Here is a 22,956-nt window from a genome sequence, read left to right on the forward strand (position 1 = left end):
CTGTCTATATAACTGACGTCCCTGGCACTGTCGATTAAATATTCCCTGTGCTCCCAACACGATTTGTGAATCATTGCATAGCGTCGTGGGTCGAATTTGATTACAATATCCTAGAGGGGCGCATATTAAATAACAATCCTTGAGATGCTGCACTGAGTGTCGCCGTATTGGTTAGATACACATCTCCAGCAGTGAATTTTCCGTCAATTATTGATCCCGTCTAATTCGTGGTTCTGTTACCTGAGCTGGTCGTCTGGCTCGTCTTGTAATGGATGGCATTTGCGATAGGGACAGTTTCACACTACAGTCCAGAATCATTATTTACCTCTATATGTAGCATCATCTACATTATTGTGTTGTTGCAGAGTTATGCACGCAGCAGCATGATTGATATAGCAACAGTTAAATATTTCAATCCACCTGCAAACATTTGCCTTATCATATAAAACATCAACTGTTTCAATGATTCCACAATCTTCCTGTTAACGTCATGCCTTGACAGAAACAAAGCTGAAAGGCAAAGAAAAAGGTAGCCATTTAAGGATTCGCTGTTTTAAAAAGACAGATATTAACGTGTTAGGAACATATCTATGCTCCTTTTGTTTCATGATTAACTTCTCTCAAATAGCATGTGGCATTATTAATCAGAAGATCGGTTGAATTTGGTAATAGGCTATATGTGGAGAAAATCTTTCAGCTTGAGGTCACAGGCAAAATTGAGAGCCAGTAAGATAGGAGTTTAACATTAATACAAACTAACACTCAGGAGGAAAGTATTGATCCAGAAAACGATTAGAATGTGGAATGCGCTGCTGCATGATCCTTTGTTGTATGGAATTTCGATGCATCTTTTTTAAGTTCGAGGACAGTTATCCACCGAGATCCCACGAAAGTTCAATCGACCTGATTATCACGGACGAAATGTCGTGTACTCCCCACGAAAATTTTAGTACAGCATTGTCAACTCCAGATTAATGGCTCCTGTTTATTGTTAAGCAAGTTCACCTAGCACTTGCAGTCTGGTTTAAAGAATATTACTTCCAAAAAATGACGATGCCTTCCCTTGAGGACATGTTCGGGTTTGGATCCTGACTTCGGAAGGATACATGTTGAACTGTAAATATCCAGACTGTGTTCCCTCAGGTGGTTTGCATTTGTTTCAGGGGCCATGTGTGATTGAAATTGCTCGGCGCATTCTCTGTCAGCCAACGAGCTGAATGGCGTGTGAGCTTGAAGGAATGCTGTGTAGCAAACGCTGTACAGTTCATGCACTAAATATCAAATCAATCTGATCATTCTTAACAGAATATTAAAGCGGAGTCTCTCAAATCTGCATATAGAAGCTATTTAAGCAACATCTACACGGACAAAAAAACATTTTGCCTAATTAAACAAAGGCGCTACAAATTACACCAAAACATTTCTAGGTTAACACGGATTTTAAGTTCTCCAAAAGAGAAAATTCACGAACGAAACTATGCCAATGTCTCTTGTGAAAAGCAAAAGTTCGTCATCAATAAACTGCAGTTAGTGGAGGAGAGTCAAATAATGCAAACTGCATTCGTCTACGTTCGATGGCAAATATACATATAACTTTATATGTATACATATATATATATATATATCTTTCATCCCATATGTTGGTTGTGGGATTGATTAGCTCTGCCTATTTATTGCTGCTTCTGCTGTTTTATGGTGATATGCACGCGTCACTACATCACTGGGTTGACTTCTCATTATATGCCTGACTTCATGTTGCTCCAAGCACACTCTGTTCATTGAATCAGAACGTGTCGTTTTTGCTGGTAACACTACTTTGCCATGATCACTCCTATCAATAATGTTAAGGGCAGATGCATCTGAGACATGCAGATTGGTGAGAACAAATCCTCGTAGGATTTCCCTTCTTTTGGTTCCCTCACTATTTGCTGCACCCAGCTTGGAAGAAATGTAACTGAAGTCTCGGCCAGCTCGGCCGGTAGTGGTGGTACCGAGCCATTTATTGTGATGGATAGCGAAGTCCCCCACCAAGAGCATCCTGAGTCCTTTTACCCTGGTCAATGTTTCTTTCAAATGCTTTTCAAGATGGATGAGTGCTAATTCATTAGCTTAGAGACATTATTGGTCACAATCAGCAGGATGTTTTCTTGCACATTTTGGACCAGATATCATGTCTCTTTATTTGGCCTGGAGTAACATTTCAGGAGGCCCAGGCGCACCTGCTCCAGACTATATACCTGCATGTCAGCACATCTGGTGCGTCTGTCCAGGAAGTGGAACAGGGTAAGTCAGGGGATGTTGACGATGTTGTCTGTTACATTGGGTGCATGGTATGACCCCAGGATTATTGCTTTGCAGGCCTTTGCTTGACTATCCTGTGAGACACCGCTCCCCATTTTGGCTCAACACGTGATATGCTCGCAAACAGGATTCTGCAGGACCGTCAGGGCTTTGTGTGACATTGCAATTTTTGACGCCTACGTCAATGATGGGTAGTCCGCCTGTTTTTATTCTTTTTTGGTTTCTTCTGCAACGGAATGGCGTACTGGGCCATTTAAGAGGTCATTTAATATTAAATTGTATCTCTGTGGGGCTGAGATGCTTGCAGTCCAGACGAGGTATTGACAGCAGACATTGTTTCATTAATGATGCGAGTGAATCAGGCGGATTTTTACAAATAATCAGTGATATTTTATTCGAACCTTTGCTAAGTCCAGCTTTCAGTTTCATTTTTAAATTAATTCATTCAATGGTTTAGTAAATTGCATTGATTTTCCATCAAATGCCCAGAAGGGGCTCGAACACTTTTAATATCTGGATTCCGATCTGTCCCCTCTTGATTCCAACCATCTATGCACTTCAAGTACATTTCTAAGGACGTCCTGACGTTGAGAGTGTTTTTGTTTCGTCGGCTCTTTCATGTAGTGACGCCTAGATCCACAAGGCTTTCGATGTGACAAAGTCCCCTTGAATCCCACTGAAATCTTGTACCACTTACAATAAATGTATGCCCTCTATTAATGACTGCAATACGAATGGGAATAGCGCCTTCCTATGCTCCCCATCAGAACCCATCATAAATTTTTGCATTTCAATTCGACCACCACTCAGTCGAATCTGTTCCGAGGAAAGTTAGCCAATGTAATCTTTCCTCATAAGCAAAACGGTCTAATCAGTGCAATGCTTTGGAAACGCCCTCTCTCTCCCCTCCAGCACAATCACATTTTTCTTGTATTGTGGGGCCAAGAGTTTCACATGGCCTTACTAATGTTTTATCTATAACCGCCAGCATTTCCTCACAGCTCCAAATTTTTTTTCGGCCTCGGTAATAGCGAAGTACCCTGTATAACTGGAATATTTTAGTACCACAGAAAGGCTAAATTAATGTTAGCAATACTGCACTTAGTCAATCGTCCGTGAAACACCATGATATATTATTCTCCACTGAGCTCTCAATGAGGACCTTTCCCAATGAATGATTATATCATTCATTGAATAATTTGGTACAATGCAGGTTATTCACAACGGAGAGCTGCATTTCTTTATTATTGAATAAGTATTTTGTAGAAAGCTCATTTTAACGTGAGCGCGGAGATTGTAATTTTAACGTGAACGTTGATATTGTAATTTTACCGTGAGAGTTGAGGTTGTAATTTTAACGTGAGCGATGTGGTTGTTGCTTTTCTGAATTGCAGATCTGAGCAAGTGCAAAGAATCTCTGAACGACTTCGGTGAGAGAATTGTTTTCGGCATCACGTACGATTTTCGCCTATCTCCTCTTCAAAGAGCAATTGTTATTTGGTTCCACAGGGCGTTAAATAACTTTGTAGCAGAATGTCGGAATTCACTTGCGACTGTAATCTCGATGCTGGACATTTCACCGAGTATATCTTCGTTCTTGCCGTCGAAGTTTACATACTCAAGGGGAAAATAAGCCAGTTGAGGCCTAAGTTTCGATATTTTAAATAAAGGTTTAACGAGTTCAAGATTACTGGGTAGAAATTCAATGTTGGTAACATGAACGGTCAAGCGGGTTAGAAACCACCAATTATTATTGGTACTGTGCATTTTACTGCCTTGCCAAAAATTTCAAAACAATGAAGAAGAATTTGCCACATAGGAAAAAGGCTTTGATTATTTCCAATTGTTTCTGGTTTATCTTCAATTCCATAACAGAAGAAATACTCAAAGCAAATGAGAAAGGTAATTCGATAAACAATTCACTGCATTAAGACCCAAACGGTAAATGTGTGATAATTGCTTCCAAAAGTCTTTTAGCAAAACGAATTGTACAAAATAACGAAGGAAGGTTCCTGTCTACGCTAGAAGTTGCCTCATCCGTTGGCATGGCAAACGTGCCAACATACGAATTAGAAGCAGGGGAAGGTCAGTCAGCCCATCGAGCCTGCTCCGCTATTCAATAAGATCACGGTTGATCTGATTGTAACCTCCACATTCACAGCTACCACGAAAACATTCCACCCCTTGCTTATCAAGAATTTATCTACCTCTCACGATAAATTTTTTTAAAGAGTCTGCTTCCACTGACCTTAGATGAAGAAAGTTCGAAATATTCACGACCCTCTAAGAGAGAGGGGGGAAAGCGTAATCTCTTCCTTAAATCAGTGCCTCCTTGTTTTTAAATAGTGAACCCTAGTTCTACACTCTGTCAACAGGGGAAACATCCTCACCACATTTATACCGTCAAGTTAACTAATGATCTTTCCTGTATGAATCAAGCCGTGCATTCCTGTTCTAAATTGCAGCCGGCACAAGCATGGGATGTTCAACCTTTCCTCTTAAAAAGAACAGCCCATTCCTGCGATTAGTCTAGCAGACCTTCTCGGAAGCCTTTCTAGAACAGTTTTTTAAAAGTAGTGCAATAACTGTATTCCAGATGTAATCTAACCATTCATCTATGCAACTGAAGCATAAGCGCTCTATTTTTGAATTCAATTGTCCTCACACTAAACGATAACATTCTCTTGTATTTCCTAATTACTTACTGCACCTGCATACTAGACATTGCGATTGATAGATATAGCAAAACTATTGCCACCTGTGGGAGAATTCTAACCTAAGGGGTGATAAGTAGAAATTTAACACTCCAAAGAACTTCTTAAGAGTGTGCAATATCTGTAATTCGCTATCACATCCTGGCCATTTGAATTTAAGGGACATTTTAAAAAGAATCCAATGAGCGGAATTCCAATCGGATATTTTTCTCATGGGTTGGCTTCACCTTGAGTGGGAGGTACTACTAATGCTTCCTAATTGCTGGCCATAACTCATTTGGTCGAATATAGTTTTTCCTTTGCTGCACATTCTGCTTTTACTTTTTGTTTGCGCCATAGTTTGATGTGAGTGATACTAATATCCACGTCTAGTTTACACATCAATCAATTTTATTGCCCATTGATTGCAATGGAACAGCATCTTAGCCGTTGTGTATAATTAGCAGCAACATGTTCATCAGCAGTCCCTTTTATACCGTCGATCAAAATATAAACACAACCGTGTTCGGTTCGCTTTATAAAGTACAAAGCTTGTCTGAACGTTCACGACATAAGAATGTAGCTCGTGATCTGCATCAGAGTGACGTCAATCATCATCCTCTCCAACACTATGATTCGCCACTAAATAGTGAATTTACTTTACTGTTCCAAATGAAGTATTGAAATATGCATACTACAAAGAGTTGCATTACATTTAGCGAAAAGCATTTGGCGACGCCGCGCAACTGCTCTGTTACAGCATTCAAACTCCACAGGAGCCATATGCAACATTTCCTAACCAAGCTTCAAATATGGGGAGTTATAATAAGAAAGCATAAATGTCACGTTAATCTGCATTTGTGGGTATACGAGTCACTGTAGGCAGGTGTGACGAATTAACATTTCACCAAGGCAACTTTTGAACTGTGTGGGAAAAAAAGAAACAATTTTAACATGTATTGCCATTCATTAGAATGGGTTTGGGGGGTGGGGATAAAAACGGCAAAATACCTTTTGAAGCTGAAGTGTTATCAGTGTTCCTCCTCTACATTGCAGAGCTAAGCGACTGTCAAAACGGCTTGAAAGATTTAGGTCAGAAAACCACTTTTGCTATCTCAGTATTGTGTTTTCCATTCAATCGGACAGGGTTTGAAATATATTGCACAATCCTCGAAGCAGAGTTCTATTAATCAAGTGGAACTATTGTAATGACATTTAGCCTTGAAATAGGCAAGGTGCGCAAATGTCCTCGGCAATAGTAATCACTGGTTATAATACCGACGTGGAAAATAATTAGTGGTGCATTAAATAAATTGCTCATAAAGATGCTGCACTAACTTCAATGTATTGTACAGAAATTCATTTTTGGTGCTGGAGCAAAACTGGACGGCAGCTGGAAAACGGCTCCTTAGGACGCACCAAACAAACCCATAACCACTACCATCTAGAAGGACAGGGAAAGCAGATACAAGGGAACAACACGACCAGCAATTCCCACGCCAGGCCGCTCACCATCCTGACTCGCGGAATATATCGCCGCTCCTTCACTGGGTCAAAATCCTGGCTCTCCCTCCCTAACAACACTCTCAGTATACCTACACCACAAGAGCTGCAGCGGTTAAAGAGGGCAGCTCAGAACCACCTTCTCATGGGCAAATAAGGGTGGGGAATAAGTGCTGGCCGAGCCAGCAAAGCCCACATCCCATGCCATTTTTAAGCAGTAGAAAGTAATTGACTACATCTAACAATGCCAAACGGCACACAGAGGCTATCAGTCGCTCCTTTATTATCGCTGCCTGTTTGAATTTCATTACCTACAATGCAAAACTTTTACCAACACAGTACTGATTACTCGTTTTGCACTATTGAAGAAAATCAACAGTCATCACATTCCCAAAGGATGAACAATTATAGCGTTCTTGACACCATCACATCAGGGTTTTACCCTCAATGCTAATCTATGTCCCACGATGTCGATTATGATTTCTAGCTTTCTTAATTACCGATAATTAACCGATACCGTTTGGAAAAGGTGGAAGTATCGACACGTGGCGCTCATAATAAAAAAGGGTTTTTAGATGCCTGCCGCTGGCGCAGTGTTAAAAAAATATTGTTGAAGGTTAGCCATTTGAGAACTGCAGTTCAAGCTTCATGCTGGAGCAGTCCTCAATAAATAAAATTCTTCAATCAAAATAGTCCTTTGTCTGGCACAATTGTGATAAATGTGGTAAACTGACGCAAGGATGGTGAGAGAGGTTCTTAGATTTCCAGTGCAGCAAGGGTGTTCTTCTGACTTTGACATTAAGCTCGAGTGAGAGGTAAGGAGGAATTTCTCAACATATTTTATTTTTTTACACCTGAATAGACACCATGCAGCCACAAACAACAAATGAACAATATTGCGCATCTTGATCAATGTTTTCCATATTGCTGAAATAAAGAGTCAAGATGTCGAAACTTTCCATCTTGCACTGGTGAAGTCAATTCTCAAATGATTAAATTGTAAAAGAAACAACCATTTATCCTGCATGAGAAAAAGATGTTGATTGACTGGCAAGCAGCGAAGAGTCTCCTTATTGATCATATTGTTCGGGCTCAGAGCAAAACATGACAACATGATTTAATCGCATTAACGAAAATTTGGATTAATATGGGTAGAAATGTCAGCTCACTGTCACACTATATGCAAATTTCAGGCAGGATTATGATGGGGATAAAATATGCGGGTAGCATTATTGGTTAAATAATCAAGTACAGCTCTGAGAAGGATGATATAGTGAATGAAGCATCAACTGAGACCACGTGGGCTGGCTTCAGAAAAAAAAATAAAAATGATCCTCTGACAGGAGCGTACTGTAGACCCCAAATAGAAGAGCAAACATGTAACAAATTTCTGTGTGAAAAATAAAAAATTGTGCGGTATTCTTTGGATACTTCAAGACCCAAATATCATTTCGGATATGAACATTGTTAAGGAAACAAAGGGCACACCATTATAATGTTCAAGGTATTTTTTTTAGAGCTAGCACTTAACAAGCCAAAAGGACGATGCACAATTTTAGATTTTATCTTTGGGCATGAAGCTGGGGAAGTGGATGAAGTTGCAGTGGAGGACCATTTTCAGGATCATGATTTAAAATCACTATGGAAAAGGGAAAAGACAGAACAGGAGTATAATCCTTAAATTGAGGAACGACAATTTTTACAAAGCTGTGAGATAAACTGGCGAAAGTGGACCGGATATAACCACTCCAAGGTAAAACAGTGCCAAATCAGTGGATGGCGCCCAAATGCGAGATTCTACCGGCATAGTGTAGACGTGTTCCCCACAAATGAACAGGGTGACAACGGCAAATCTAGATTCCCTCCTGGTTATCCAGAAGCAAACAGTGCGAAATGAAGCACGAAAGGGAAGATTATGACAGGCACCGAAAACTGAATACATTAGAAAATCTAGAGGAATATTCAAAGTACAGGGATAAAGTAAAAAAAAGACATACGTATTTAAAGGAAGGATACAAAAAAGCATTTGTAGGTAAAATCGAAAAAAAACCCAAAGGTATTTTACCAGTGCATTATGAGCAAGAAAATAACTATGGAAAGGTTACGGCCTATCAGCGATGTACATTACAAATTTTGCATTTATGTGGAAGTTGTCAGCACGGTCCTCAATGAGTTATTGTCCTCATGCGTCTCTCAGGAGAGACGTGATGCAGACATTCCATTTAAAGAAGCGTGTGAGGTTTTAGGTAAAATAAGCATAATGAGAGATGGCATACTGGAGGGATTGGCATCCTTGAACGGATATAAATTGCCAGGGTTGTGTAGAGTGTAAAACAAAAACAGAATTAGCTGGAGAAACTCAGCAGGTCTTGCAGCAGCGGCGGAGAAGAAAAGAGTTGACGGACTCGAAACGTCAACTCTTTTCTTCTACACTTATGCTGCCAGACCTGCGGAGGTTTTCCAGGTAATCATGTTTTTGTTTTGGATTTCGAGCATCCGCAGTGGTTTTTTTGTTTTTATCTTTGGGTCGAGTGAACCCCAGGCTGTAACAGGATGCCAGGGAGGAGATGCCCGATGCTCTCAGGGCCATTTCCCATTCCCCACTCGATATAGACGAGTTAGCAGAGGGTTGGGTGTCGGCGAAAGTTGAACTATTATTTTTAAATGGCTTAGTGGACAAGCCAAATAATTAAAGGCCAATGAGACTGACTTCGGTGCCAGTCAATTTATTGTAATGATGTCTAAGAAACAGGATAAACTGTCACTTAGAAACTTCCGGATTGATCAGTGATATTCAGCATGGTTCTGTTAGGGGGGAATTTTACCTTCATAAATTAATCGAACTTTTTAAAGTAAATAACAAGGAGGTTCGTTGAGGGTAATGCAATGGATGTTGTCCACCTGGCTTTTAAAATGGCGTTTGACATGCTCCCCCGTGTCAGAGTGGTCAAAAAGTGAATCCTCATTGTTTACAGGGGAAGGTGTTTTTTTTTTTCCTTTTGAACCAAAACTGACTGAGCAAATTGTAATGACCGATGAATGTTTGTTTTTTTGCGAATGGAACGTCGTTTCCAATCGCTTTCTACAAGGATCTAGTTTTGGACCCTTGCTATTTGCCGCATATATAAATCATTTGGACTTAAATGTGGGAGTGATGACTGGGAAATTTGTAGATGGCACAAATATTGTTCGTGCTGTTGATAGTGAAGAAGGCATCTGCTGTCTCCAGAATTTTGGTTCCAGAGTATGCAATGGCTCTCTCCTAACTTCTGTTTGTTTTAAAAGTTGCAATGTGTGTCCATTCTTCCTTTGTCTTCAAAGGCCAAGATGCTGCTTATTAATATATATAGTCTCCAGCCGTTAGCAGATCAAATGAGCTGAGGGCAGTAATTCCCTAGTTGATTCACCAGGACAAGTCCTTGACAAATCAGAGTTGACCTCCGTGGTTTGAATATAAACAAAACTTGGCAGTTAACAGTCATTTGCCAGTGCAATGACCGTGGCAACGTTTCGACCAATCATAGACTATTTGGCAACAAATCAGAACTCTCTTCTAAAGCAGTGTGAATTGCTGTTTCCTTTACAATTTCGTCTTCTTGTAAATTCTCCTGATGACAGCAAGATGGAAACCGTTTGCAAAGTGTCGCTTTTCTCAGCAATACTCAAGTTTTTTTTTCTACCAAACTAGCATATGTTCCATATTCTGAGTTAATTATTCGTTACTCATACTGAGCAATGTTAATGTAAGTGCAAATTAGTTTCATGCTCTTTGCTAACGATCCTGTGCACGCTCAACTCATGGTTATCCGTCATTAATCTGCTTTACAGAAAAAGTAAAGAATGGTAGGTGGATGCATATTTTGGAAACTGAAATTCACAGTGCCAAAAAAAAAAGAAGTTCTGGTAGAAATGGCTTTGTATTGTAATTTATCCAGGCAAATGAGGGTTTGACAATAAACTTAACTCTGGTCACCGGCTGGGAATGCCACAACGGGTAGCTCAACTCATCCATACGCAAAGCCTGCCCACCATCTCCAAGGGATAAGTTATCAATACAATGTGAAATTTCACGCTCCAGTGGATAAGGGCCAGGTTAGCAATGCTGAAACATTTCGACATAATACAGGAAAGAACAGCCGGTTTGATTTAAATCTCAATCATAACCTTGAATATTGATTCCCTCCAGCACAAGCTCCTCGTGGTTGCAATACGTCGCATCGACGAGAAGCACCAGCGCAAACCACCAGGGTGCCTCTACAGCACCTTCCAAAAGCGCCAATTTGTTTCCATCTAGAATAACAAGGGCAGCAAACAATTGGGAACCAAACATTTGCGCTTTCCTCCTGAGGTCATACACCGTGCTGATTTGACATGCATCACTGTTCCTTCCTCGTCACCGCCTTGAAAGCAAAATGGTATCAGGGAACAGCACCATGGATTTGTCTGTGCCACATGGACTACAACAGCTCAAGGCAATAATTCGCCACAAATTTGTGAACTGGAACTGTGGAAGGGCCATCAATTCTGGCTTTGACAACAACATCCGACGTCCATGTGTTCTAATCCATTCGTGCCCTTTCAATACCTAAATAAGTTAACACTTCCAGGCTTTATCCCCTGAGTGATTGCATTATTGCAACTCAGACATCTTGCGCTTCCAAGATTTTACGTTCTTGACCCGCTTTCAGAGAATGTGCACACATTCCTCTGTGCCATTTCTTTGGAATTTCAACCCTGAACGTTTCCTTCACGTCATCTCCCCTCCTTTTAATCACTACTTCAAAATTACGTTTAAGAGAATACAGTTAACAATTTGGTAGTACAACGCTTTATTTCGCTTAATGTTAAATTTTTATTACGATAAAGGCGTAATGTTCATGTAAATATTTTTTTATTTTGCCTTCACTACGTCAGTTATCAGATTATACGACTTTTTAAACATATTTGGGCAAGGAGACATTCGTGCCACAATTACCTGCAGTCGTTGCATTTCGATGAACAATGTAGTGAGGCATCAGATGTAACCAAAGAGAAAGTCACTTTCTTTAAAATTGTTATTTCCATTTCGCCATACAGCCTACCAGGGCGACTTCGCATTGACCTGGATACCGGAAACGGAAATGGCACACGCATTCATATCGAATCTTGAGTCCCCCATAGGATTGTGTCAAAGTTGGGACAGCTACCGTAGAAACTAGTCAAGAAACAGTCCAACGCATTCACATTCACCGAAGCATCTGTTAAACACCATGCCCCAGACACCACCATCACGATGGCTGAACATGTCCGGAGCCAGCAGAAGGTAGCATAGTGTTTTACAGGACGTTGCATTGGGGGGCATCAATATTGATTCCTGACAACAGAAAGTTCAATGACAACAGGTGAAACATGGGAAATGATGCATCTTGTTGATTGCCACAGGCAACTCGTTCAGCTCTCCCTTAGCTGATGAACCTCTGCTCGTGCATTGTGAACATCAATCGAAGAAGCACTGAGTGTGGCAAAAATAAAGAATGCACTTTGGGTGGGACGTTCCATTCGCAAAAAAACAAACATTCATCGCTCATTACAATTTGCTCAGTCAGTTTTGGTGACTTCAATGCCCATTGCCAAGAGTGGCTTGGCTGCGTTACTGACCGAGATGGCGGACTGCAAAATAACAGAGAGGTTATACTGTGCCTCCGGCAGAAAATTAGGGAATCAACAACAGAAAAAAAAACTACTTGACCTCTTCCTCACCCATCTAACTATCGCAGATACATCTGACCATGAGTGTATTGGAACGAATAACCATTTCACAGTCCTCGTGGGGACAAAAGCACCGTTTGCATACTGATGGTATTCTCGATTATGCTGTGTGTCATTGCCATGGTGCTAAATTGGATAGATTACCAATTGATGAAACAACTCAAAATGGGGAATCACGTGGTTTAGTTGGGCATCGGCAGCAGCAAAATTCTGTTCTGCAATCCAATCTTAACCTTGACACAGCGCGTCCCGTATTTTACCGTTACTATCACGTGATGGGAGCAACCAAGGTTCAATGATGAGTGCAGCAGGACATGGCAGAAGTAGCGCCATGTGTACCTAATAATGAGTTGCCCACCTGCTGAAGGTACAAGCCACGAGTGCTTGCATATGCCATCCAGCAGATGCAAGATCTGATAGAGACAGCTAAATGGTCGCAGAACTACGCTCTGAAGTCCTATCACAGAGAATCGTGAATGGTGCTGTGCAATTAAGCTTCTGACTGGAGATGGAGGCTCCACAATCATTCCATCCTCATTGTTTGTGTATCCCATTACAACAGTGCAAAAGGCAAGACTGAAGCATTGTTCAACATCTTCCAGAATTGCCGAATTGGTGACCCATTTTGGCCACTTCCTGAGGTTCCCAGCATCACAGGTGCCATTCTTCAACCAAATCTATACAGCCCATATCTTTGTTATTGGCGAATCGATGTCCTCGAGACCTAGCGATATGCTGCTCATTTGCAGCTTTTTCGCTGATTAGTCCGCAACTTAATTTGTAGAGGGGGCGATCTCGGAAAGGTGCAGTATTTTTTACATCCCTGCAGACGTGTATAATGTCTCTGTAATGTGGAGGTAGGCTGCACAACTGTCTTAGCCTGTGCTGAACCTGATTAGCATGAAGAACCTTGATTATGGGACTTAAGGACCCCAAATCGAAAGATGTCTTATCGAACAGAGGTGCATGAGGAGCAGGAGTAGGGTATCCAGCCCTTCAGAGCTATTCCACCATTCAGGAACATCATGGCGGATTGGATTATCTTCATAGTTCAACTTTGCCATCAGACAACTTCGCAAATAACGCTCATGTCTATCAAAAGACTTTCTAACTGCCTTGCATAAATTCGATAACTCAGTCTCCATTGCTTACTGTGGAATAAAATTCCACCACTAAACACTATATGAGGGAAAGAATTTCTCCTCATTTCCGTCTTAAATTATAGATCTCTTATTCTTAAACGGTGCTCCCTGCTCCTAGTCTCTCCCACAATTGGAAACATCCTCCTGGCTATCTAGTCTATCAAGTCCGCTCAGGAACTTACATGTTTCTCTAAGATCACACTTCAGTTGTTTTAACCTCAATCGGTAAAGTCCAGTCTTGTTCAATGTTTCTACATATGATCAGCCCTTCATCTCAGAAATGAGTCGGGTGAAAATTATCTGAATTGTTTCTAATGTAATTATATTTGCCTCTTCAATTAAGGCCAAAAGTCGAAGCAACATTCCAGATGTGGCCTCATCAGATGCATTAAACCTCCATATTGTTGAACTCAATCCCCCTTGTAATAAATGCCAACATTCCTTTTGCCTTCCGAATCATTTGCTTTAACTGCATTATATTGCTTTTTTTTTGTTATTCACGTCGCAGGGGTCTCAAATCCCTCAGCATTAGCAAGATCTGCAATCTCTCACATTTTTCTTTTATTTTGCTTTCCTACTCTTCCTGCCAATGTATACAAGTGCACATTTTTCCACATTATACTAATCTACACATTTTGTCCACTCAGAGTGCTTTGGCAAGCTCTCCAGCTCCGCTTGAAAACTTACTTTCTCACCCATCTTGGTATCATGGACAAATTTATCACTGTACATTCGTTGCCTTCATCCAAATCATTGATGCAGCTTGTAAATAGTAGCGGATCCGAAAGCAAGGCTTGTGGCATTCACTTGTTTTTGTCTTGAAACCCAAAAACGATCGAATTACCCCTTCTACCTCCTGTTTCCACAACAATCCTTGACCCATGCTATTATGTCACACCGCATTCCATGCAGCTATATCTTGCCCAGCAACTTTTGCTGTGGCACTTTAACAAATGCCTTCTGGAAATCCAAGTACACCAAATCCACAGGTTCCCTTTTGTCCAACTTGTTTGTTACGACATCATACAACTTCAATAATTTAGTTCAACACGGTGTCCCATTCACAAAAACATGTCGACAATACCTAAATAAATTCGGACGTCATAGTTATCTTGCTACAACCTCCTTAATAAAGAATTCCAGCAATTTCACTCTGACGGTGCTAGGCTAACTTTCCAGGTTTCTGTATCACACTCTCTTGAAGAACGGCATTACATTAGCTGTTGCCCAATCCCTTCGAGCCCTTGAATAATCCGAGGGATTTTGGAAGACTAGAATGAAATCACCTACGATCACTTCAGACATTTCTTTAGCTACCCGAGTTTTCAAGCAATCTCCCCCTGGGAACCGATCAGCCTTTTGATCGAATAGATTTCCCAATATTTTTTCCCTCGTGATAGTGATTATTTTAACTTATTCCCTCCCGTTCATCTCTTGATTTTCAAGTATATTTTGAAAGTTTCCCTAACCTTCTGCATGAATGTACACACACAATACCTGCCCATCGGCTCTGCTATTTCCATGTTTGCCATCATCAGTTGTCCAGACTCTCTCTCTAAATGACGAAGGCTATCTTCCGTTTCATTTTTCAAATGTACACACTTGTAGAAACTCTTACTATCTGTTTTCATATGACCAGTTAGCTTTCAACAACCTTCTATTTCGCCCTCTTTCTTTATTTTCTTTCTATATTTTACTTAATTTTATTTTTTCACTTGTTCAAATTATTTGACCAATCATCAGGTATAATATTAAGCTTTTAAATGTTGACTGATTTTTCTATTTCAGTTTGTAACTATCTTTAACTTACTTAGGCAGCCTTGCATCATTATTCCTTCTCAAAGATTATATATTTCGGACTGGATAAAACTTTTCCTGAGACCTGTGAAATGCCTCCTTAAAATGCGCTGCATTTTACACCTGTTTTCCCATTTCAGGTTATTTAGGTTTGGTTTCATATTCTTCTAATTACCTTTATTCGGGTTCACAACACTAATCTTATTTAACATTTCCACCCTGCAAAGTGACAATGAAATTCTAAAATGTCATGACCGCTGTCGCCTAGAGGGAGCTGTACAATGAGGTTTTTGATTAACCTTGTGTCATTACTCATCACCAGGTCCAGGATAGCCTGCTCCCTGGCCGGCCCTAGGACGAACTTTCTCTAAGAAATTGTCCTAAATGCAATCTCTGAAGTAATGCTCCAGGGCAGCATCTGCAAATCTGCTTCAGCCAATCTACATGTAGATTAAACTCCCCCATGAGCATTGTGGTAACTTTCCTGTACGCCTCTTTTATTTCTTCCTGAACAAGAAAATGAATTATTCGCATCGACAGCTCAGTGAAATCCGCTAATGGATTAAGCCAAACGGCACCATGCCCTATAGGAATGACCCCAGCAATTTGAGTCTGAACAATTGCACAATGACTAGGAAAACAAGAGGGGCCAGAGGAAAACAGCATGACCCGAATTAATGATACACGACATGACACCCAACAATACAACAAATGCCTTGGGTGCATGAAGTCTGCAGGTCCCGAATCTGCCTCATCAGCCATCTCAGGCTCATGGAAGACAATTGTCCTCGTTAGTGAGGGGTAGCCAGTAATAACATTATCTGCAAGCAATTAATCACGTGTCCCAACGTGGCTTCATGTTGCATGACCTCCAGTTTTGTCGAAACTGTTTCCGTGGAAACAATTTTGGTGTTTTCCTGGATTAAGTCACTTTCCACATGGAAATTGTCCTTTCCTGTCAACAGTCTACTTTCAATCTCCATCAGCAAAGTTTCTGCCGCCAAATCTGAGAAAAGAGTTGCTCGCAGGACGACTCCTTGGGGGTTCTTACAGTCAAGTTAACCATGTGGAAGAAAACCATGTTTCCCGAAGAGAAACAAAACATCTGTAACATAATCAAATAATACAGCTTGTCATAGATCGGTTACAGCACAGAAAGAGGCCATCCAGCTCTTCGCGTCTGAGGCGGATCACTAGGTGAACAGCTCGGCTGTCACCATGCTCCCTACTTTCACATGCAGCGCATCAACTTGCTTGCTATTCAAAGAATTGCCCAGCTCCCTATTCAAAGCTAAAATTGTCCCTTCACCGAGCTCATTCTTAGGCATTGCATTTCAGAACCCAATGACGAGCTGCCCATTTATTATTTCCCCTTGTCCCCTTTGGTTTTCTGTCAGTTGACGTTATTTGAATGTCTTCCGGTTCTTCACCATTCCAGATGGGAACAGTCTATGCCTGCCTAACATGTCCAGGCCACGTCGTGACTTTGAAAAGCCCCATAAAATCTCCTTTCAATCATATTGTGTCTATGTACTACCGCTCTAAATTCTCCAATCTTTCCACCAAGAATAAACAATCATCTCTGGAAACATTCCCATGAATTCACTCTCTAACCTCACTAATGCCTTCACTTCTCCCTAAATTATGGTGTCCAAAGTATGACACAATTCCCTAGTTGAAATTAAACTAGCGGTTAAGCAGTTATACCATAACTTGCTTTCTTTGCAGACTATTCAACTATTTATGAAGCCGAGGATTTCATCTGGCTTAGTGACAGCGTTTTCAATCTGCCCTGCAAATTGCAACCATTTGTGCTCTTTTACTCCCAAATCCCCATCAGCAGCTTCAATCCCCTTTGCATTGCTACCACAAGTTGTTCATTACCTTTTCCTATCAAAATGTATCACTCTGTCTACTAGTTTCAACCGCAATAGTTCCTCAGAATCCCACCAGTCCATCTGCGTCAGTTTGACGTATTTCACCATCTTCCTTGCAATGCATAGCCCTGTAAAATCTGAAAACTTTGAAGTTTTGCCCTGGCCACTCAGGGCTAGATCCTTGATGCATACCGTGTAGATAGATGGGAAGGGGGAAACAGCAGAGTTTTGGTGACACTTCAGTGTGGATCATCATTTTTGTGAATTACAGAGCTAAGCCACTGTCAACAAGCTGTAAAAGACCTAGGTGAGCAAAACATTCCCGGTGTCGCTTTAGATTACGTGCCTTATTATTTTGAACCATTAAGCAACTACTTTCATTTTCGTTAAAAAGTGGTCATCAATTCAGGCGCACGTTGTTTGGCAATAAGCCCACAATTGCTTCTGTTGATTTCAACGAAAGCAAATACTGGGCAGACAGAAAAACTGTCCGACCATCCGATAGAGGACAGGATGAATTTCCGACGCTCCATGCGTCTTGATTATTGGCGTTTTTTGTCACAACTCTTGTTGAATCCCGCACAATAACGGAATGATGACTATTTTTAACTTTATCGATTTGGCACCAAGTTGGAAAAGTGTTCTAAACAATAACGAAACTCCTCCCACTCGTGAAAAATGTTGTTTAATCCTACAATTTTTGGTTTGTTTATCATGTAATCACGAACAGAAGAAAAACTTAATGCAAAAGAAAAAGGTACCTGATCTGACATATTTTTCTTCAAAAAGCCAGAGATTTACAATGGCTGAATGTTTCTTTACATGATATGTTTTGTTTTCGTATTAATGTTTTATGTGTTTGTTTAACTAAGCAGATTGCTAGAATGTACCCTAAGGGTTCGCAGCAGGAGAATCCCATCCGTGGGCTCCATAGTTTCGAGTTACGAGGGCATATTATAGAATGCTGTGTCACACAAAGTTGGAAGTCAATAAATAACATGTAAGCTAATGAACTGAATAAGGAATTCACATAATCTTCCTTACCACGGTGGTGGGAACAACGAAGTAGTCGCTAACACAGTGAATTTAGAAATAAAACGTATGTGGTGGTTAAGAATGAACGGTTTGCTGATATAGTTCATGAAGGACATCCTGTGACGCCGTTGTGGAGTCACAACTTTCGGCTTGAAGCTCCGCGTTCAAGTCTCACTTCAGGACTTGATGGCTGTTGAAGCTGCGTTCGTAAGGTCGCCGGCTGTATTGGTTACCAACTTGTAAAACCTTCCAATGCGCCTGTGGCAGGTGCTAAGAACGGGGGTGATGCTGGCCAGCCAGATTGCAGAAAGCAACCTCAAATGACTGTCGTACTTTGCCAAGCATAATCATGGCCAACTCCAATGGAAACCCATGATCATCAACACCCTCTGAATGCAAGTTACCTGGAAAAGCAGGAATGAAATAATGTATTTGGTAAGTAGCTCTGATTGAGGATAGGCTTAGTCATGGGACACTTGATTGGAAGGACAGATATTTTCCTCTAATTTATATGGGTCAGTCTACACTCTCGGTTCCGAATTCCATAGATATATTGTGAAATATAACTCACTCCAAATTGATAAGGAAAAATGACAGAATGATTTCTACAGTTGACCGGTGACGTGCCTAATCAGGGAGAAGCAAAATGTATCTACTTAAATAATGTAATTGAACAATCGTTGACGGGAAGAACTTGGCAAAGTCCCGCAGAAAAAGAAAATCTGCAAAAGCATTTGGTTTCACGGTTGTGCAAGTTAATTTGCAAATTCAAGCACGGTGCATGTTACTAATTGAGACTTACCGTGCCGTTAAAGATGGAATTTTGAGATGTCTTATTTTTTAAGCATGTCTAATATGCATGAAAAATATCCTAATGCATGCCATGCAACTATTGGATGAACGTCTCGGGGAGATTCAACGTGATGTCTCTGTATGTTGCTACCCAACCTGCAGGTGACCGATGCCAGCCTCGCGCGTATTGCTACTGCAACCCCAGCACTCTGCTCTTCATTAAAATGTAGTACAAAATTGTGGCCCAAATTAGACGACATATTTTTATGAATATGATACAATGATCTGCTGAGGTAAATATTGTGCCATAATTTATGGGTAGGTTAAGGAGGCGCTTCAGGAGGAAGCGAGCAGAATTACATATGGGTAATATGAGTTGCATTATGTCGAAATATGGAGCGCATGGAAGGACTTAATCCATTTCGTCGAATACCGTCACCTGTGCTGTAAATTCTGTACATTAAGTCGGGAGGGTGGGTGGGAGGGAGAGGGGGAAACGAGCTGAAATTGAAATAATGTTGAAACTCTCACATCTCACTATTCTAGAGATTCTAACGTGTGAAGAGTCTTTAAATGATTCAGGTGGGAAATATATTTGGCATTTGTGTAAAATACCCGCTGCACAAAATATTCCTGCAATTCCTAGCCCACAAGTAGAATACAGAAATGCTATCATTAATTTTAAATGTACAGATGTAAACTATGCCTGCATCATATAGTTACCCAGCATAGAAAGATCCCAACCCTCCAACTTGCCTCTAACTGCTACATGAAAGAGTTTTATTTCTCTCCATCTCTCTCTCTCTCTCTGATTAGCTGCGTTCCAGAAATCTTTTCCAACAACCTTGCAAATGCTTGTTCTGCACGATAAGGTGTTGCTCCCCGCCAACCCCCTCCTCCCTACCCTATGATTTGTCTACGAATAACCTTAAATCTGTGTTTCTTTGTTGCTGGTCATCCTGGACGAAGGAACAATTTATTGTTATTTAATTTCTTAAAAATGATGGTCTCATCATATTGGGCGTCATTATCATAGGATCCATTAACCTTCTTGCCCTGATCAGATAAATCTCAGCTCTCCTCCGCTGTCTATATAACTGACGCCCCTGGTACTGTCGATTAAATCTTCCCTGTGCTCCCAACACGATTTGTGAATCATTGCAAAGCGTGGTGGGTCGAATTTGAATACAATATCCTACAGTGGCGCATATTAAATAACAATCCTTGAGATGCTGCACTGAGTGTCGACGTATTGGTTAGATACAAATCTCCAACAGTGAGTTCGCCATCAATTATTGATGCCGTCTGATGCGTGGTTCTGTTACCTGAGCTGGTCGTCTGGCTGGTCTTGGAATGGACGGCAGTTGCGATAGGGACAGTTTCACACTACAGTCCAGGAACATTATTTACCTCAATATGTAGCATCATCTACATTGTTATGTTGTCTCAGAGTTATGCACGCAGCAGCATGCTTGATATAGCAACAGTTAAATATTTCAATCCACCTGCAAACATGTACCTTATCATAGAAAACGTCAACTGTTTCAATGATTCCACAATCTTCCTGTTAACGTCATGCCTTGACAGAAACAAAGCTGAAAGGCAAAGATAAAGGTAGCCAGTTTACGGATTCGCTGTTTTAAAAAGACAAATATTAACGTGTTAGGAACATAACTATGCTCCTTTTGTTTCATGATTAACTTCTCTCAAATAGCATTTAGCATTATTAATCAGAAGATCGGTTGAATTTGGTAATAGGCTATATGTGGAGAAAATCTTTCAGCTTGAGGTCGCAGGCAAAATTGAGAGCCAGTAAGATAGGAGTTTAACATTAATACAAACTAACACTCAGGAGGAAAGTATTGATCCAGAAAACGATTAGAATGTGGAATTCGTTGCTGCATGAACCTTTGTTATATGGAATTTCACTGCATCTTTTTTAAGGCCGAGGCCATTTATCCACCGAGATCCCATGAATGTTCAATCGACGTGATTATCACGGAGTAAATGTCATGTCGTCGCCACGAAAATTTTAGTTCAGCATTGTCAACTCCAGATTAATGGCTCCTGTTTATTGTTAAGCAAGTTCACCTCGCACTTGCAGTCTGGTTTAAATAATATTACTCCAAAATGTGACGATGCCTTCCCTTGAGGACATGTTCGGGTTTGGATCCTGACTTCGGAAGGATACATGTTGATCTCTAAATATCCAGACTGTGTTCCCTCAGGTGGTTTGCATTTGTTTCAGGGGCCATGTGTGATTGAAATTGCTCCGCGCATTCTCTGTCAGCCAACGAGCTGAATGGCGTGTGAGCTTGAAGGAATGCTGTGTAGCAAACGCTGTACAGTTCATGCACTAAATAAAAAAATAAACTGATCATTCTTAGCAGAATAATAAAGCGGATTCTCTCAAATCTGCATATAGAAGCTATTTAAACAACATCTACACGCACATAAACATTTTGCCTAATTAAACAAAGTCGCTACAAATTACACCAAAACATTTCTAGGTTAACACGGATTTTAAGTTCTCCAAAAGAGAAAATTCACGAATGAAACTATGCCAATGTCTCTTGTGAAAAGCAAAAGTTCGTCACCAATAAAATGCAGTTAGTGGAGGACAGTCAAATAATGCAAACTGCATTCGTTTATTCAACCTCAGTCTCTAACAGTATTGCCGGTTCCAGACACGATTGTTAAGAGGATTAACGGGCCAGTTTAATTGCTATCGGGGAATGTTGGGATACAAAATGGAGCTCTTCTGTAATCTGGACGAGGAAATGTAACTGATAACCTTGACAATGCCATGATCCTTATAAACCAGTTGCTTTCTTTCTGTCTTAGAACTGAATGACGTTCAGCAGAAGTGCAGTGAGTATTCCATGAGCCAGCAGCCAACAAGGTGTGGATTTCCCGATTGATTATAAAGCCTGTACTGCGGAAAGACTGCCTTGGGGGACAAAAATGTATTCGAGTGAGGGCATTAAAGCACATCCCCAAGGCATGAGGAGAAAATGTCTGAAAGGAAATTGCGGTGTTACCTTCTTCCCTGAAGCTGCGCCGAATGTTTTGTCCTCGAAGCTTCCAGCTTTTTAGCTGTGACTCAGTAGACAGAACTCCACTTTGTGTTCAGAAGGTTGTGAATTCAAGTCCAGAGTTAGAAGTTGAGCCCAGGCGCAGATGCTGACACGTCAGTGCAGCCCTCAGGCAGCAATGTATTGCAGCAAGTGCCGTGAAGCCGTTTAGTCCATAGAACGAGGCGAGGTCTGCCCTCGAATTTGGACGTAAATGACCCAATGCCATGTTTGAAAGAAACAAATGGAAGTTTTCAACCTATGTCCTGGTGAGTACTTACCCCTTAATTAAACCTCACATAACAAGGGTGTTTCGGTAGTCTTGGTGTCCCGGGTGATTCGGGCGGAATAAGTATCTGTGCCGAAACAGTTCAATCAGAAAGGTCATTATAACACCAGCTTTATGTTGGCAGATGGATTGGATGGACAATTGACAGATGACGTCTCACGCAGAAAATGGTGATCACACCATTTTGATGGGAAGGACGAGGCGAGGCAATGCAAGAGAAAGTGACAAATTCTAAATGGGTTTCAGGGTATTTACCCCTGGTTGTCAATGTGCACAAATTGTTCAGGGTGACAAGGCAGGTTGAATGGGCGGTTAAAAAAGCAAAACCGGTCCCTAAACTTAATAAAGAGTGTCATATAGTACAAAGACATGTAGGTTACAATAATTGTATAAAATACTGGGCGGGCCTCAACTAGAGATTTGCTTCCAATTCTGGACAACATTTTCAAGGAAAATGTGTAGGTATTATACAGCGTGCAAAAGTAATTTTTTAAAATAATTCCAGGGATGAGGAGCTGCACTTACGTGGGTAGTTTGGACAGGTGTTCACACCTTGGTCATCAAAATATAAAGGATCTATCTGATAGAGGTGAACATAATCATTAGGAACCAGCAGAGAGTAAACATGGGAGAGTTGCTCCCTTGGCAGGAGCGGTCGAAAATCAGTAGAGACCACGTTAAGGTCATTGACATCATAAACAGTGG

The sequence above is a fragment of the Cetorhinus maximus genome, chromosome 33 (genome assembly GCF_964194155.1).
Source record: "Cetorhinus maximus chromosome 33, sCetMax3.hap1.1, whole genome shotgun sequence".
Lineage (NCBI taxonomy): Eukaryota > Metazoa > Chordata > Chondrichthyes > Lamniformes > Cetorhinidae > Cetorhinus > Cetorhinus maximus.